The sequence below is a fragment of the Desmodus rotundus genome, chromosome 3, assembly GCF_022682495.2.
Source record: "Desmodus rotundus isolate HL8 chromosome 3, HLdesRot8A.1, whole genome shotgun sequence".
In the NCBI taxonomy this organism is placed as follows: Eukaryota; Metazoa; Chordata; class Mammalia; order Chiroptera; family Phyllostomidae; genus Desmodus; species Desmodus rotundus.
Genome location: NC_071389.1, coordinates 9829430 through 9848058, shown reverse-complemented (window position 1 = coordinate 9848058; position 18629 = coordinate 9829430). Strand labels below are relative to the sequence as shown.

Below are 18629 nucleotides of genomic sequence, written 5' to 3'. Positions count from 1 at the left end.
CACACTGGACACTGTTACCATGATGATGGTAACAGTGTTACACTTGGATGGTAGGGGAGAGTTTCTTCTCTTGCAGGGGGTCATCACATTAAAAATGACTGCCGGGCAGGCAGAACCCCTGAACGGTGCCCTGCCCCACTAATGCAGAATGGCCACCTTCAGCCAGGGTGGGAGGCAGAGGAGCCAGGGAGGAAGCCCCCAGCTCCACGCTGCTGGGTATGTGCCTCAGCAGGTCAGGCTCAGTGACCCAGACCACCCAAGAGCAGCCCACACAAGCACCTCCCTCTGCCTTTAGCGGCCCTGCACACCAGGGCAGGTTTCTTCCTGGCTCTAATCTAACCAAAGTGCTTCTCAGAGATCAAGGTCCATCCAGCCCAAAGACCCATTAGGAAACAGCCCCTCCAGCCTGCACCTGCCACCCCACCTTGCTGACCAGGAGGCCCACCCCATCCTGGGCCAGCTCCCAGCTGCACTCAGCTGAGTGGCCCCATCCCTCTTCCTCCTGCAGGGGACCTGGAGAAATTCACCTGGAGTGCACCCCGAAGACAGGGAGGCTACGGAAGCCATCTGGGAATTTGGGGACAGGAATGACTGGCCTGTGCAGACAGGACCCAGTTGAGGAGGAAGGAGTGGGCTGGGGTCCAGGTGGTCAGATGTCAGTCCTAGAAGCTGGGAAAGCCGCAGAGGAGGCACCTCCAAGCCCAGTGGCCTCGCCAGAGAAAGGTGGCTGTCACCTAGCCTCGCACAGAGGGAGACAAGGAATAAGTTCTGGCCCAGCACCCATGTCTCTCTCCCAGGCCCCAGGACAAAAGGGTGTGACAGGGACAGGACCCAGTGCTTGGGCTCGTTGGGACCAGAGCTGCTCCACGGTACCCTCAAAAGGCCTCTCTGGCTCTTAGTCCTTTTCACACACGCCCTTGGCCAACATACATGTGACTGTCCCACAACACACACCCTCCGCTCTGACCCTTCCTCACCGCCTTTGGAATGAAATCCAGGCCCGAGGTGACACGCCCCACCCCCTCCCCACTGACCCCACTGGCCTCAGCAGCTCCTACCCCTGGCTGAAAGGAAACCCTGCTCCGCCCCCACGAAGAGCTGTCCGCCCCGAGCATGCCGACCTGTTTCACCTCTCTGGGCCTTTTGCTCAGCCATTTCCCCCCTCCACGTACAATTCTCTTTTGCAAACAGCAAGCAAACTCCTGCTCAACCTTCAAAACCCAGACCCAGTTTCTCCTCTGTGAGGCCTCCCCAAGCCCACCTCATGCAGTGGTTCCCATGCCTGGTTGTGGAGCTTTAAAAAAAACACGTGCCCCAGGCCCAGGATTCCTAGCTCAGAGGTGTGGCCAGGGAAAGTCTACTACCAAAAGTACAGGTGACTCTGGGACACGCGGAGTCCCGATTATAACCGTCTCCCTCGCTAGACTGTGGCCTCTTCTGTTCATCTCGGTGTCTGGAGCACCAGGCCATGTCCTAGACAGCAGCCGCTGGGCTGCACTGAGTGGGGCCCAGAGGCTGAGAACCAAAGAGCCTGAAGACCTTGCCCTGCTTGGGACCTACTCGCTGTGGAGCCCCTGGGCAGGGGTGGCTGCAGGTGTGGGACTTCCTGCCCAGTGGGAGGAGAAACACAGGTCCAGGTGAGAGCTTCAGCCCCCCAGGTGTCCTCTGCTCCGCCCAGAAAGACCAGGGACAGGAGGATAAGGTAGGGGTCCAGCTGGACAGTGGAAGAGGGACCCACAGCCATGTAGGCAGGGTGGCAGTGAAGCAGGGTGCAGCCAAGAGGAGGGCCCCAAGAAGGGATTTGTAATGGGGTCCAGGACTCAGGGTGTCCAGGAAATATTAGAAAAATGTATGTAGGATGTCCTCACCCCCACAGGCCTGAGCCAAGGGGGATGGGACACATGGAACAGGGCCATTCAGAGCTGTTTTGGGTAGCAAGAGCTTTGCAGCTAACCCCTGGCACAGTCATTTAACATATCTATAACCTTTAACTGGTTTCATGGATGTGTTAAGTAGCTGTGGCCCTGCTTTGAGCCAGGGGGATGGGACCAAATTCCACCCAAGATGGGACTGGGAAGCAACTCCCCCTGGTTACAGGGCCTGCGTGAGAGCATGGAGATGATTGGCTCCATGCCATGGGGCCACACCTGCCCAGACTTACTATGGCAGCTCAGAAAAGCTGGAAGAATATGGGGATGCTGGCAGGTGTAGCTGACTGTAGGAGGAGTCAGAAATGGGGCTGCAAAGGAAGCTGGGCGCTGGGATTTAAACCTAGGCCCAGCAGCCATAGAAAGGGAAGACCACGCAGTTCTGAAGTAAATGGGGGAACCACGAGGTTCTGGAGCAAGTAGATAGATAGAGGTCCATGTGGTTCTGAAGTAAAAGAGGAGAGTACCATGAGGTTCTGAGGGGAAAGAAAGAGGGCCAGGATCAGGCAGCTTTGGTGAAGTAAGGAGAGGACCACGCAGTTCTGAAGGAGAGTAGAGAGGACCATGTGGTTTTGGAGTGCTGCTTTTTGCCACGCGGCTTAGGCAGCAGGAGAGACTTTGCCAGGAAGAAAGGGGAGGAAGGACTCTTGCTGGTGGGCCATGAGAAGGTGCCGCATGGCTTTGGATTAACTGGAGATTGCAGCAGCCACACAGCTGATGGTGCCGGGAGCCTGAATCACGGACTTCTACTTCTTTCCCTGAGACACGGTACCCCGGACTGGGCACAGGGAGAGGGAAGGACTGTGCATCTGTGGGTATTCTAGAGGACTTTAGTATCTTATTGAAGACATTAGGTCATTATTCTAAGTTTGTGTAACTTTCAAATAAACAATTCCTTTCCTTTTCACCAGTCTCTGGCATTGAGAGACGTCTTTCCTCTGGCGGCGGGCATTTCGAACCTAGCAGGTGGGCATTTCGAACCTAGCAGGTGGGCGTGGGGGGAAGGAACCTCCAGAGACAGAAAGGCGGAATCCTTTCTGTAATAATTTATCGTGAAGGAACCACCCCCCCCCCGGCTTGCTCTGTAACAGCAGGACACCCAGTGCTCTGCCCTCGGAGGCCCCAGAGCAAATGGCCATCTGCTACCGAGCCTGGAGGCTCCCGGGGGCTCCCGGGGGCTCTAGAGAGACGACGAGGTGCCTGATCCCAGAAAACACCAGAGGAGCTACAGCAAGAGGAACAGGACCAGAACTCAGAGCCTAGAAAGAGAGGCATGAGAGGGCACAGGCTGGGGTCCAAGAGAGCCTGCTTCAGACACTGGAAAAACCCCGGGAAGGTGGTCACCCTCCCTGTGTCTCCTGTCCATGCTGGTCAGAGGCAAACATCAATGAAAGGGCGTCTGACAGGCTGGGAGGATCTATATAAACGTTGGCTCCCTTCCCAGAGTCCCTGCCGCTCCCTGAGGACACTCACGCTGTCCCATTCTGCAGATTGCCAACTGAGTCCAGGCCGCCTAGTGACCAGAGGGCTGAGCCCTGCCCTCCATGACTCTCACCACCTTCCAGACCACAAAACAATTGGCTTCAAAGTGAGAATAGCTGCCATCCAAGCACTGCTGTGTACCAGGCCTCATGCCGAACACTTTTCAATCTTTGTCCAACTTAATTCCCATAGCAGATAAGGAAAAGGAAGCCGAGAGACTGGGGGAGCATCCTCCAGGTCCTCCCCAGCCTGTGGCAGGAGCCTCCAGATGCCAGAGGGACAACAGAGCCAACTCCTGCCCTCCGCCGCCAGACGCCAGGCCACTCAATGGGCTTCCTGGGGGTGGGGGTGGGGGCACTCTGAAAGGGGCACCCTGCTGGCCGTGGGCAGGGGTGAGGTTTGGTCAATGGCTGAAGCCTCAGACAATGGGGGCTCTGTCCCTGCCAGAGTAGGCGTCCCTAGCCCCACCCTCCTTCTTCCATTGACTTCCTTGGCTAGGGCCCCCCCTCCCCACCCCCATCAATGATCCCCAGGCAGGACAAGGGGGAGCAGCCCCAGAAAGGGGCCTCTGGGGAGAAGAGTCCACCCACTGTACCCCACGCCCCTCCAGAGGGGATCCCTAAGGGCGGTTGCCTAGGAAACCAGAGCCAGTCAGAGGCTACAACACCAAGCGTATGAGATGAGAGAGAAGAAGAGGGGCAGAGGGGGGTGGGGGGTAGGAAGGGCTGCTGCCAGACTGGTCTGCAGCCCTTCCTCCTCCTCACAACCCCCGGCACATTTACCCCTTTGTCCCCAGCTAGCCAGTCCAGACAGGAGGCGCCAGGCTGAAGGGCCAGGTGAAAAGACTCCTTTATGGACTGAACTATCCTGACTTCATCTTCTGAGCTCATCAGCAGAGGGTCCCAGGTCCTGGGTGGCCCATGTGACAGGCCCCCCAGGACACACTCCTGGAGGCTGGAAGGGAACAGCATGGGCTTCGTGCTACCCCTTCACCTTTCTGAGCCTCGGTTTCCCCATCCGAAGCCACCTGCCAGGCAATCCAGTGCCAGCGTGGCTCTAGGACGCTCACTCTAGCAGTAGAGCATTTCCATGCGGGAACTGAACCCGAGAAGGAGGCTTCACTCCCTCCTTGCACAGATGGGGAAGCTGCGGCTTGAATGAGGTGGGACCGGGAGACCGAGGGGGCCTGACTCCCCGCAATGTGACAGAGCGGATGCAGGGGCAGGATGGACAGTCTAGGCTGCAGAAATGGCCCAGACCACAGCAGAGAGGCTGGAGGGAGCCGGGGTTTCCAGGGAAGGTGCCTCCAAGGGTGGGTGCTCTCCCCAGCGGTCTGTCATCCAGCTCACTGGGCCCACCAGCAACCCCCACAACCCCAAATGCAGTGGACATGCCTTAGGCCCACCCCAACCCTCCACCACTCAGCTGCCCTCTTCCCCAAATGCTCCCTCTGCTCTCCTTCCTGCTCAGCTTCCACTCTGCCCCCTTTCCTCCACCACCTCCTTGGCCATCCAACTGCTGGGCTGCTCCCAGGCTCATGGCCGCATCCCACCTGTGCCCCCCAGGTGACCTCACTCATTTCATGGTCCACGATGATGCCTCCACACTGACTTTCCCATGAACTCCAGAATCCTCCCTGGAAACAAGCCTGCTCAGCATGTCTGTGGCCAACGAAGCACCTGGAACTTTACATCCATCCAAACCCCTGAGCATCACCCCTGCTCCTCCCGGTCTTCCCGGCGCACCTGACAGCAGCTCCGGACCGCCAGGGACTCAGACTAAAAACCTCAGACTCACCCTTGTCTCCCTCTTCCTCCCACACCCACGTCCTACTCATCAGCACACCTTGTGGGCCCTACCTTCCAAACAGGTCCAGAATCTGACCACATCTTGCCACTCCCCTCCCTCACCCTGCTACCACCTGGTCCACACTGCCATCCTCCCTCACTGGGACCATTAAAATAACCCCTTTGCTGGTCTCCTGCTTCCGTTTTGCAGTACAGCAGCCAAGTCTGTCCTCTGCTCAAACCCTGAAATGCTGTCCTGCCTCATCCAGAGTGGAAGCCAGAGCCAGGGCCCTCACCTTGGCCGACAAGGCCCTCCATGATGTGCCCGCCCCCCACGACCTGCCTGGCTTCAGACCCTGCCTCTCCCCCCACAGCTCACTCTGCCCCAGTCACATTAGCCACCATGCAGTTCCTGAAACATCCCACACAGGCTCCAGCCACGGCCCTTTGCACTGGCTCCCTCTGCCTGGACACACACGCGGACACCCCCTTGCCGCCTCAGGGCTCTGCTGCAAGGTCCCCGTATGAGAGAAGCTGTGCCGTCACCCTCTTTAACACAGCTCACGCACCTCCCCACCATGCTCGGCCCCTGACTCGGCCTCCCTGTCACCGTAGTGTTTGACACCTCCGGGCATCTCGTGTCAGTTGCTTGCAACAGCCCCCTCCCACGAGAAGGCGGACCCGCTCAACAGAGGCCACGGTGTTACTGTTTGGTGTTTCGGTTTTTGTCCGTCGCTCTCCCCACAGCCCTGGATCAGTGCCGGGCAAACACTAGGCCTCATGCACACCTGCTAATGACGAAGGAACCCCTTGGTCTGGGTCAGTCCCACCACCACCATCGGGGGAGGGGATATGGCAGCCAAGGCCCGAGGGGTACCCACTTCTGGGAACTGTGCCTCCTTCCATCCCCAGTCAGCCTGCAGCCAGGACCGCTCCTCCTAGGCGAGCATCGTAAACAGATTCTCTGGCAATCTGTGCAAGGGGCGGTTCCCCAAAACCAGGTCTGGGGCCAAAGGCAGGGTGTGGTCAGAAGAAGAGGGGACAGAGAGGCAGGGTAGGAGGAAGGACTTGGACTATTTTTAAGAACTTGCTCCCAAAAAGTGCACATTCTTGCTCTGGTGAGTCAGAAGCATGTGGCTGGGAGAGGGAGCAGGACCCCACGGCTCCAGCGGCTGCCACCCACAGCCGCTCCGGCAGGACATGTGCACAGCAGTCTTCCCCACCCAGACAGGTGAGGCACCTGCCATCCATCCAGCGGCCCAGGGATGGGGCAGAGGAGCACAGGCAAGGCTGGGTGATGGGGGCCCTGGCTGGCAGACCACAGAAAGCAGAAAAGGCCTCCCTTTCAAAGCCCACAAAGGTCCAATGTGGCTCTGATCTCCTTGTTCAGACCCACCCTCTGCCTCTCTCAGGGAAGGGGCCGTCTCCTTTGTCCCACAGGAGAGCTCTGAGCAGGAAGAAGCAACCTGTGCAAAACTCAGGGCTAAAAATAACTCAGCCCACCCAACCAGAGCCCAGCGAGCTGTGGCCAGGCAGCATCTGCGGTCTCCCGAAAGGCAAGCCCCAGGGGACCCGAGGCCCCAGACACAGGGCCCAGGACAGCTCTGGCTGAACTCTCAGAGCAGCCAGCACTTACGTTCAAACCAGTGCCCAAGAAGGACTGGAGTGTCATCCTAGCTGCTCTCTGTCCTCCAGACCTGGGAGGGAGGCACAGAACTGTGCGTCTACCTGCCAGCCAGGGGAGCAGGCGGCCCATCCCACAAGTGGGCAGGGTCAACCCCGTGTTACAGAGGAGGAAGTTGAGGCTCAGAGAGGTAGATTACCTGCATTTTGCGTGTATAATGTGCACTTTGTGAGGGAAAAATAAGGGTGCGCATTATACACAGGCAGTGCCCCAAATACTTTGTATCTGCTCTTGTGTTTTGTAATTGTTTGTTACATAAAATCTCTTGTATCATACTATGTTCAAAACCAAAGGCTAAAATTCCTTTATAATATAAAAAACAAGCACCTTAATATAAATACATAAATAATTGAATCGAAAAATTAAAACAAATGATTTTTTCCTGAAAGTTTGGGCCAAAAACCTGGGAGCGCATTATACATGGCAAAATACAGTATCCAAAGTCAAGTTCATCAGATGCAGATCCCTGATTAGATCAAGGTCTGTCCGCATCTTTGCCCTGTAGGGGTGCCCCTCCCTCCCCAATAAATCCATGCCTCTCCCTCCCTGGCTCTTAACTTCCCAGCTCTGAGAGGGTGCGTCCAGGGGGGCGGGGCGGACAGGATGAGGAGCCTGGGCGGGAGGTGCGAGGGGGCAGAGGGGCGAGAGAGTGGAGGGGTGGTTTCCACCTGAATCCTGCTGGGCTGGCGTGGGAGTCGAACCCAGGACCACGACCCCCACAGGGAGCCAGCCCCACACACTGGCCCTCTTTCACACTCAGCCTTAACAAGAACCTGTAAATGGGACCCGTGTGGAACTGGATAGCTCAGGGGCCGCCCACACGCTGGTCCTAGAAAGAATTCCCAAACTCCCTCATCTTCCTTCCGCACGTGGCTCCGAAACCGTGCTGGGTGCCATGAGCTGTGCGCCAACCCCTGCCTACGTCCCGCTGACAGAGATGCGGTCACTCACTCGGTGGAAAATGGAGGGGCCCATCATGGCACTCTGGGTGACTCCTGCTCTGCAGCAGGCTCTGGTCCCATGGGGGGCCCTGGGGGAGCCCCTTTTTGTCACCACCATGCCCTGGGGATGGTTTTTAGGAAGGCAAGCTCTGCGATCAGACCGGGTCAGGTCCTGGCTCTCCACTTACTGTGACTTGAAGCCGTTACTTCACCGTTCTGACCCCGGCTCCCTCCCTCCCTGCACAGGAACTGTCAGAATCCCCACCACCTAGGGCTGTTACCAGGATGAGATGAGATAGTTCACAAAAGTGCCTCGCTGAGAGCCTGCAACACAGTAGGTGCTCAATAAATGCTTGTTGAATGAATGAATGAATGAATAAATGGACAACCACCTCCTTCTAACTGAACGGCAGCCCTGGCCCACAAGAAGGGTGCTGTCCTAGGTAGAGCTGAGGGATCCTCGAGCCCTCCCCCTCACTGCTCTCCAAGTAAGGGCAAGCTTAGAGGGCAGCAGCCTCTCAAGCAGCATCTGACCATGCAGCACCCCCTCTGAGGGCAAGGGGAGCCCACCGATGTGCTCTGGGACAGCCGCCAGCTTCACCTGGCCTGGAAGCTAACACTCAGCTGTTAGCTTCCCACCCCAAAGCCTCCACCCACCTCCCATCCCTTTTAAAGTCAAGATTCCAGGGAAAAGGATTACAGGCAGGAAAGGGAAGGGCCCCAAAAAGAGACAGAGAGTTCCTTTAATTGGTGTGAAACACAGCGATGACCGAAGTTCAGTGTGCGGTGCCAGGGAGGCATTCCAATCCCCTGAACCCGTGTGGTCAGGCAGAGGGGGGCCTTGGAGCTGGCTGCAGATGTGCCCCCTTATGTAAAGCACGCTGGCTGGAGAATCGGCCTGGGAGAGCTGCAACAGCCAGGATGCTTCCATTACCTTGGTCAAGCTCCAATATATTCAGCTAAATTCAGGGACAACCCTCCTCCAGGCAGCAAAGTTACAGTGACCACCCACATGCCCAGGGCTGTCACTCAACAACATCAGGAGCATCCTGGGGGACCTGTGGAGAGAGTGCAAGCCCGGGCAGGCGGGATTCAGGGCTCTCTTCCCTGCTTGCAGCCGGCACACCTCGCAGGCGCTCAGTGCTAGAAGGAAGGGCGAGCACAGGTGCGGACACCTGCACTCCCCACCAGGACGGAGCCTTTGCCTGGTCCAAGCAAGGTCTGTCCTGTAGCTAGCATCTTGGTCAGAAAACGGGGCACCATCTCTTTCCCCATTAGGGTGCAAACCAGGAAGTGAGTGATAGAGGTCACATTTCCCACCACATTCCATCTGGGTTAGAACTGAGGTCTCCAGACCCCAATCCCTCACTCTGGGAACCCTGAAGCTCAACAGCATTCGAGCGGAGAGCAGAAGAGCTAGTCTTCACCCTCTAGATCCTTCTGCCATCCAGCGGCACCCCTCAGTCATTCCACAAGTACACAATGAGCACTTCTGTATGCCGGGCACCAGGCAAGGGCTGCGGTTTGCTGGTAAGCAAGACACCTTGGTTTCTGCCCTCCTGGATTCCAGTCCCAGGGGAGGCAGGTGCTAAATGATTACACCAATCCACATGTCGTCACAAACAGGATGGGCACTGTGAGGCGAGGAAGAAAACCCCAGCTCCACTGACATTTAGGCGGACGACTGAACACTGACTCAGCTCTCCCAGGACAGACACTGGTCCCGTGTACCTCATGCGGTCATCTGGTGGCCTGCCCTGCATCACAACTACACAAAGCCAGGGGACACAAAAACCTGGTGACGGCCTGGTTAATTCTGCCAGGAGCTCTGCCTCCGCGTGGCCCGGGCCAAGACACACTCAGCTCAGCCTCCAAGGGCCCTCCCACTGCCCTACAGATGTCTGCATTTTATGCCAAACAAGGCCATGTGTGCACCCATGGAATACGGCCTGGGCTCTTTGTCCTGCTCTTGCCTTTTTTAGGGGGAGGCAGTGTGAATTTCAAAATGTCCATCCCACCTTGGTTTAGGCAGAGTCTTACTGGTCCATCCAAGGCAGCAGATCTCAACTGAGGGAGATTTTGTCCCTCCGGGGACATTTGGCAATGCCTGGAGATCTTTGGGTGTCACAACTGGAAGGGTGGGGAATGCTAGTGGCATCCAGGGGGTAGAGGCCAAGGATGCTGCTAAACCCACCACAGCACACAGGACAGCCCCACACCAGAGAACGGTCTGGATCGCGTACCAACAGTGCCAAGGTGGAGGACCCTTACTCCAAGGGCATCAGGTCAAGTCCTTTGAGATCGACAGCAGATACTGGCGTGTTAGCTCGGGGTAACATTACTGCCATTAGTCACAGGGATACAAAGACCAAAGTCACGACCGCTGGTTTCCATAGCAGATAAATACCAGCCTACAGGTCATTCTACCACAGTTGCTGGTTTCTGCGGACCACCGCACTAGACTGAGGGCAGAGACCACGACCCACTCCTCCGTGCTCCCCAGCACCTGGCCCAGCATCTGGAATACAGAAGGTGGGGGGGGGGAGGGGGGCGGCAAATGGCAGCCTTTCGAGGCAGGGGTCACGTGTCACACGCCTCCTGTTCCAGCACCAGCGCCATTTCTGTCCCTGAGCAGCGGCTGGTTTTGCATTCCTGAACAAACAACCAGACTGCGAGCTCTCAGAGGCCAGGTCCTCTCGTGTCCCCAATCCTAGCCCAGCGCTGGGCTCAACCATGCACACTCGTTCGTCGGTCCCTACCCCTCGGACCTCACAGTCCAGCGGAGAAAGGAGAACTGAACAGGTGCCGACAACAAATGACAGCCAGTGCTTCTGTGGGGGAGAAGCGGCGGCCGCAGGCACTCCTGGGAGGGGCCCTGAACCGAGATGGGGTGGCGGGGGTCTGTCCCTCAGTTAATACTCCTGGAAACAATGCACACGACATGAATAGTTCATCTCTGCAGGCCTGGGACACGGCAGCAGTGAGAATACGTGAGCAGCACAGGGGGGAGAGGTAGAAAGGGACTTGCAGTAGGGGTCAGGGGCCCATAGGCTGCCACTGCCCCCCTCTCCCCAGCGAGCCAGCCCAGGTACTCCTCCCTGGTGACAAACAGTATGGAGTGGGCGGAGCCCGGAGCCCAGGCGCTGCGCACATAAAAAGGCAGCAGCTCCTTAGGGTGCCTAACGCCACCAAGGACGGAGTGCCAAAGTCAGCATCACAACAGCTAACACTGGCTAATTGCCTCTCAGTGCCCAGAGCTATTCCAAGCCTTTCCTCCTACAATTACCTTAATCATTGCACCAACCTTGCGAGAGAATTATTGTCATCCCCACTTTACAGATTAGGAAACAGAGGCACAGAGAGGTTAAGAAAATTGCTCAAGGTCACATAGGCAATAGAGGGAGAGCGGGGGTTTAAACCCAGGCCATCTGGCTGCAAGGCTAAACCCCACGAGGATCTGGGTTTTCAGTGAGGCACCAGCCCGCCACCAGTCAGCTGCGCTGTCTGGGAACCGCTCTGGTGAGCAGATGGGACCACACAGACCCCACTCAGGGGGAGCTGGCGGATCAGGACCCCCGTGGGGAGGCACATCAGGAAGAGAGTGTGGGGGACTAGCAAAGTACTCCCCGGGCCCTGTGCTACCTGGGGACAGTTCTAGCTGCACTGCCCCAAAGGGAGCCTCAACAAACAGCGCCCCCAGCCCTGGTCCCAGCCCTGGGCTCCAGAAGCAGCCAAAGGTAAACACATTAAGTCTCACAGGGCATTCAGGTCTGGACCCAGCTGGGGGATTGGGACAGGCGCATGGTCCTGTGAACCGGGATCCACCAGGTCCATCCAGCCACCACCACAGAAAAGGCACCTGGGCAGGCACAGACTGAGGTTCGAGCCCCACTGTGCCAACCTGAGCAGGCATGGCTGTGTGCCAGCCATGGCCTGAGCCAGCACCCTCCCCCTGCTATGGCTGAGGATGACCATGGTGTCCAGCCACACCCGGAAGGACCCCCTTCACTGCTAGCAGCATCAATGCCCTCTAACCTGGCCCCTCAACAGGGCACCCCCAGATCCGAGCAGGAGCTAATGGCTAGGGTATTGCCTGCGTTCCTCAGCGCTGACCCCGCCGTTATTTCTGAGTCCTGCAATCTTTTCCTGCATGCAGTCACTCTCGGAAGGGAGGGATGCTTGAGAGGCTGAAATCCAGCCTGTCCGCCAGAGCGAGAGCTCCTTAATCCTAGAGGATGGGTGCGTCAGAGCTTGAGCTTTGAAGTCAGGCAGTCCTGGCTCCAAATCCCAGTCCCACAACTGAACAGATGCCTCAGTTTACTCATCTGCAGACTGGGCGCAACGACTCTCCTGAAACCCAATTAAGTAATACACTCACTCACTTATTCAGCCCGTAGGGAATCAGCAGCCCCTTGAGCCAAGCACCATTCCGGGCGTCTGGGCTGCATCCATGAACAACGGGGAAAGGCTCCCTGCCCCAACAGGCTCACTGAGCCTCGCCCCAGGCCTGGCACAGAGGTGTTTCTCATGGTGTTTCACAGGCTCTCGGCACTTCAAGGTGGAGATCCAGGTTCCCACCTGTCTCCCTGCTCAATCTGAAGGCTCCCAGAGAAAAGTGGCTGCGTCTTCCCAAAATGCCTAGTTCCCTACCTGGCATCTAACGGGCCTTCAATAAATGCTGGCTGGACTGACGTAAGAAAACGGAGGCTCAGAGCAGTAAAGTGACTTGCCCAAGGTCACAGCTAGACTGGGCCAGCCGAGCTACGGACCAGGTCTACACAACTCCAGCGCCTCCGCTCGGCCTCTCTCTGACCTTCTCCACGTGTGAGCACTGGCTTCCGGGAGCTGTCTAACAGCAGCTCTCCCAGGACAGGCTTCTGGGGCAAAAGGCACCAGCCCCACCCAGGGCCCAAGAAAGGAGAGGTGAGTGCCACATGAGACCTCATAGGGACTAAAAGGAAAAAAACAAGAAGTGCTCTCTGGTGGAGGAAAGACCAGCCTGTGAGTCATGGGCCTTAGAATATTCTGTTCACAGCTGGCTCCAGGCAGGCCTCAGCGGCCAGACGGGCTGACAACCCCAGGGGCCCACCCCAGGCAGCTGGAGGTGCAGGGTCAAGGTCTGGTTGGCCTCGGGCTGGTCAGCCTGGCTCTGCCGCCAACTCCTACCAATGGTGGGCAATCACTTCCTCTCTCAGGTTCTGATGTTCCTTGCCCACAAAAATGGCCGTGCCTTGTTGAGGTTGCCATTACCTATGGGACTTGGGGATGGGGTGAGGGATGAGGGTGGGCAGGGCAAGATCAAGTGAAAGCCAACATCTCCCTCTCCCCCCAGCCAAACTGAGTCTACATCCCATTTGTGCCCCCCCACCAGGTGTGGAGCTGACACCCCCTTGTGCCCCATCTCCAGCTGCCTGTGGAGTCACCCCAGGCTACTGCTGGGCTGCCGGTGTCACCAGGAAGCAGCCTTCGCTCATCTTTCAGACCTGCTGGTCCCGTTTGGCCTTAGAAGACTGTCATCTGAGAGCCCGAGAAGGGAAGTCACCTTACTGAGCGCCTGCTACATGCCAGGGGCTCTGTGAGCGCCGTGCCACGTCACCCCACACTGACCCTATGACATGGGGTGATGACTCCTCTCATGGAAGAGGCCGCTTGGGCGGAGTCAAAGGCGCCTGGCCAAGCTCACACAGCTAATAAGACCCGGACTCAAACCCAGATCCTGAAGTCCCCAAACCTGTGTTCTCATTCCTGCTCCTGTGTCAGCTCCCAGAGGACAGAAACCATGGCTGGGCCCCAGGTGTCCCCGTGGTGCCTTGTGCGTGGTCTCTAAGCAGAGGCTTGCTTGGCTGGCCAGGGGGTTACTCCCCAACCCCGGCTCAGGCCCCAGGAGAGCCTCGCACATCACGAGCGGGTCCAGCTCCCCATGTTCCCGCCTCACTGCCCTCCAGTGTCCTGTCCCCGGTCCTGCCTGCCAGGACCCCAAAGCAGCCTATATCCACTTTGCAAAAGAAGAATCGGTGACCAAGGGTCAGAGGAGCCAGAAAGCAAACCCCAGCACCTGTGACACGCGGAGCATCCTGGTGTGGCCCAAACAGCAGCAAGGACACCACTGGGGGTCCAGGTGGCAGGGAGCAGGGGCTTTGCAGGATGACCCTCCCGGCTCCAACCCCAGGTCCGCCCCATTAGCTGTGTAAACCTGAACAGGCCTCCCGCCCTCTCTACATCTCAGCCTCCTCCTCCCCTAAAAAAACAGATACACTGGCCTGGACCACCCGACAGGGACAGTGAGTAAATGCCGTCCCCCAGCATAAGGCAGGTACACTTTTTTCCCCAAGCAAGAGGGAGCCTGCTTATCCTGGCCATCAGCTGGGCAGGGGCTCAGAGCCTGGCAGTGCCCCAGACAGCCAGCCCAAACAGGTTTGCATTCAGAGCTAGACTTGTGGAGTTAATATTTACCTGCTTGTGACCCACATCTTCTGGGGCATCAGGTATGCCTGACTCACTCAGCCTTGAGAACTCAAACCAAGCAGGGACATGAGGTGGAAGGGGTACTGACCCTGGAACAGGTGTAGAAACCCTGGTCTCTCCAGGGCACCCAGACCCAGGCTGGCCAGGAGAGGACAGTCCCTTGCCCATGTCCCTGCAGACGAAGTGTCACCCTCCATCCCGCAGCACTTGCTCTGGATTCTGGGCGTCACCTGATGACCCATTCCCATAGGATCCCAGAAACCACTGAGAACACAGGAGGGTGAGGGCTGAGGTCCCACAGACATAAGGCAGAGCCCCCGTGTCTGTGGGCAGTGGAGGTGGCAGCCACACCACCCTCATCAACTGGAGCTTTCCCTCTAGCTGTTTATACCCAAGTTTTCTGACTTCAGTAAGAAGCCCAGCCCAGAGAAGGAACACCAGAACCCCTCCCAGCAACTGTCTGGGGCATCGATCCCCTTTTCACAGAGGAGAAACCGGCCAAGGCCTCTCTCTCATTAGCCGGAGGCACAGCGGGGATTCAAACTGGGTCTCCCGGCTCCACCACTGATACACACCCTGCCTCCAAAGCTCCCCATTTCAGCTACTGTTTATAGGGTGTTCACCGAGGACCAGGCCTGGCTCTGCGAGCTTTACACACGACAACTGCCTTCCTCAGCCCAAGATCCAGGTGAGGGAGAGGCTGCTATTACCTGACGAGCTGAAAAACCGAAATGAAACACAGGGTGGCTGAGATGCTTGTCCCAGGACACACAGCGGACAAGAGGCAGAGCGAGAATCAGGACCAGGCAGTCTGACTCCAGGGGCCACCACTGCATAGACTCCACCCCCACATGATGCTGTCCCCTCCCCCCCACAGGCACAGGCAGAGCCCTGGAATTGCAGGACAGACCCACCCTTGGGGAGGAGCCACGGGCTGGCCACGATTTGTGAACGCAATGGCTAGGGTCCCCACAAGCAAAGAGCGAAAGGCCCAGGAGGCCCAGGAAGGTGAGGGCTGGGAAGGCCCCTTCGTCCGCCCTTCCCAGTCTCCCCCCAGGCTGAGGGAGCCTGGGTGACGGTGTCATTCCCTGCCTGTGCCCTGTCCAGGGCCCCGCAGAGCCAGAAGCTCCTCAGTGTGGCTTGGAAACTGTGCTGCCCACCAGGAGAGCCAGCCACCCGCCCCTCTGAGCACCTAACGCTCTGGACTGGAATCGTTTGCTTTGTTCTCTGACTCCCTCACTAGACGGTGAGTTCCTTGAGGACAGGGACAATGCCTCTCATTTCTGTCTCTCCGGTACCCAGTGCAGTCCTCAGCACGGGGAACAGACTCGAGAGAAGATGGAATGCTGGGTGGGTGGATAAAAAATGACTAAATAAATGAACAAACAATAGGATCCCATGGGTAATGACCAGAGGCACTGGGCTCAGGGCTCTACTTCAATCTGGAGTTTCCTGGAGCTCAGCCACCTAGGAACCCCAGCTTCGCCCCAGGTATCTAGTCAGACCCAACCATCTTCTAGACACGTTTCCCCAGCTTGGCCGAGAACCCCTACGGAATCGCTGTCTGTGTCCTTCGCCAGGCTGTAGCGTAGGTGACATGGTATCCAACTCCGCGTCTGGCCTGACAATCACGTCCTCGACGCCTTTCCCTGGGCTTAGGCCATTGGAGGCTCGATGAACACTTGTCAAGGAAGCGAGAAACAAATGCACAAAAGGCCTAGGGAGCTTCTTAAACAGACATTTCCAGGTCCTGGCCGAGACCTGCCGGTTCCGAGTCTCTAAGGGTGAAACTCAAGAATACGTATTTTGTTCAAAAGCTTCCTGGCAATTCCGGTAATTGGCCTGGTGTGGGAAACGCTAGCTTGTGGGGGGGAGGAGGCCCCAGCCACTGAAGGCTGTGACCGCGGATGAGGGCATCTCAGAACAGGGTCTTACAGACCATCACCAACTCTGTCCAGTCGCCACTGTGCCAGGAACTTTTGGCTTAAAGGAGAGTCTAACAGCAGTTTTTGCAGTGTGGTCCTTGACCTATTGACTTCAGAACCGCCTGGGTGAAAGGAAGCCTTTTTTAAACAGCAGATTCGAAGGTCCCACCCCAGCCTACAAACTTAGAGTCTCTTGCGGGGCGGCTACCAGAATCTGCATCCTTAGCAGGCAGGCTGGGCCACCCTGGCACACATGAGTGGACGAGAATGACTGGCTTGTGGGTTCCCTGGGGTGCTCAGACCACCTGGTGGGTCTGGCACCTTCTCGCACACCTCACCTTCTGACACAGAAAAGTTCCTGATGGGACTCCAAGAAACCCAGCAACCTAGGTGAGAGGCCAAAAGGCAGCAAATGTGCCCACTTCTTGGAACCTGGGCCTTGAAGGGAATCAGCAAGTCATGAGGCCCAGCCTCTCATGTTACAGATGAGGAAACCGAGGCCCAGAGGGGCCTGTGTCCTGCCCAAAATCATAAAAGAGTGAGTTCCAGAGCCAAGCTCGAAGCCAGGTGGATATTACATCACCTACACTACAGCCAGGTTCACCCCACGGGCCCGGGCTGCCTGGCCAGCAGGGGAGGCTCTCCCCAACCTCATGTTCTCCGAACCTGCTCCCAGGTGAGTCAGGGTCCCTGGGGAGAGCCTCCAGCAGGGCAGCAGCTGTCAGCCCAGGAGTCTCAGCCAGTCTTGCTGCCCCAGGAAGTCACGGTGGCTCTGATCATGGAAGGCCCAGGCTGGCTCCACCACAGACGCAACTCAGAGTCCAGGGAAGCGTGGGCATCGAAGAATGGAGTGTGTGTAAAGTCTGGGCAGTTATGGTTCTATGGACCCCAGAGATGGGGCGGGGAGGGGGTCTGATAGTCAAAACTCAGTAGAGAATGCCTTCCCAAATCTCCATAGTCAGCCCTGGCTTGTGTGGTTCCGTGGACTGAGTGCTGGCCTGCAAACCAAAGGGTCGCTGGTTCGATTCCCAGTCGGGGCACATGGCTGGGTTGCAAGTCAAGTGCCCAGTAGGGAGTGAGTGAGAGACAACCACACATTGATGTTTCTCTCCGTCTCTTCCTCCCATCTCCTCTCTCCAAAACTAAATAAATAAAATCTTAAATTAAAGAAAAAGAGAACTCCACAATCAGTCCAGTGTCTACATTTAACAAGAGTTTAAACAGTCCGGAGGAACCACAACACGCATGCTTCTTAGCCCACCTCTTTGGGGGACACCTGTGTGCTGAAACAGGTGCCCACTGAGGAAAGCGTGTTCAGAGCTCAAAGACTCTGGGAGATCAGGGGAGAGACCTCCTTCCCAGAGACGAATGGCAGTGGGCAGCTCCAAGGTCCTGCAAAGGCCTGTGACTTCAGAACCTGCTTACCCTGTATTTTGCTGTGTATAACGTGCAATTTTGCCCGAATTTTGAGGGAAAAATAAGGATGCACATTATGCATAGGTATGATGATTGCACACCATGGGTATAATAATCCCGTGTGTGATGCGCACAAACACGTGGGCGCGCATTACACACAGCAAAATACGGTACGATTTCAGGAAGAAAGGTGGAGACTGAGAGGGGTCATAGTCACAGACCAGGAAGTGGGGACAGTGGGACTTGGGCGAGACGCCGTGCCTGGAGTCTGTCCTGGAGGCCAATGTGCTCAGTACTCAGTGAGACGATTCCTTCCCCTAATTTCCATTGTTGCTCTTCTGTTCTGGTGGCAGGGAGAGTGGCCGAGAGGTGAGGCTGAGGATCCCGTTTCTCAAATCTTCTGTGCCTGGACTGGCAGCAGAACCAGGAACAGAAGGAGATTTGTGACCTGGAACCAGTCACCACCCCTCTCCAGAAGAAGGTGTCTCCATACATAAAATTAGGACTTTGGGATCAAAATTAGATGTTCCCAGAAGGCCCTTCCAGCGCTAAATGAGTCTCTGACTCCATCGTCCCATCCTCAGCTTCTATTTATCTCCCCATCAGTCACATCGGGTCCTGAGTATCCTTCCCTGTCAGCAGCTGAGGCCTGCACTCCAGCCACTGTCCCTTCACCATCCTCACTGGAACCCAGTGCCTGGTTCACAATCCAGCGCTCTTCCCGCAGTCCTAGGGGAGTGGAAAGAACAGAGGCCAGGGGTCCAGGATGCTGGAAATCTTGTCCCAAGTCTGCCCCAAGTGGCCGTGAGATGATGAGCAAAGGGCTTCAGGCCCGCTGGAGCTCCAAGGCTCACAACAGAAGTGAAGGGGTGGGACTAAATCAGATGCTCCCAAGTAGGGAGGGCTGAGTGCTGGGACCCCGCAAGATTCTATCAGGTAATTTGCCAAGGAAAGGCTCAATGGAACAAACGGTTTCCAGAAAAGTCTCCCGAGTCAGATAG

The 18629-nt window shown here is 57.0% G+C and overlaps 1 protein-coding gene across 10 annotated transcripts in view; it reads right to left on the bottom strand.

Moving 5' to 3' along the window:
- Positions 1–18629, bottom strand: part of ARHGEF10L (Rho guanine nucleotide exchange factor 10 like) — a 152708-nt gene that overhangs the window by 108456 nt on the left and 25623 nt on the right. The window contains exon 1 of one of the 10 annotated variants that reach the window (XM_053920420.1): positions 14998–15021. The exons of 8 other annotated variants lie outside the window; for them this stretch is intronic. The gene's annotated coding sequence lies outside the window, so the exon portion shown is untranslated. Of the gene's footprint in view, positions 1–6833; positions 6858–14997; positions 15022–18629 lie in introns of those variants that run through there. One more of the 10 variants, XM_053920418.1, reaches the window with a different exon arrangement.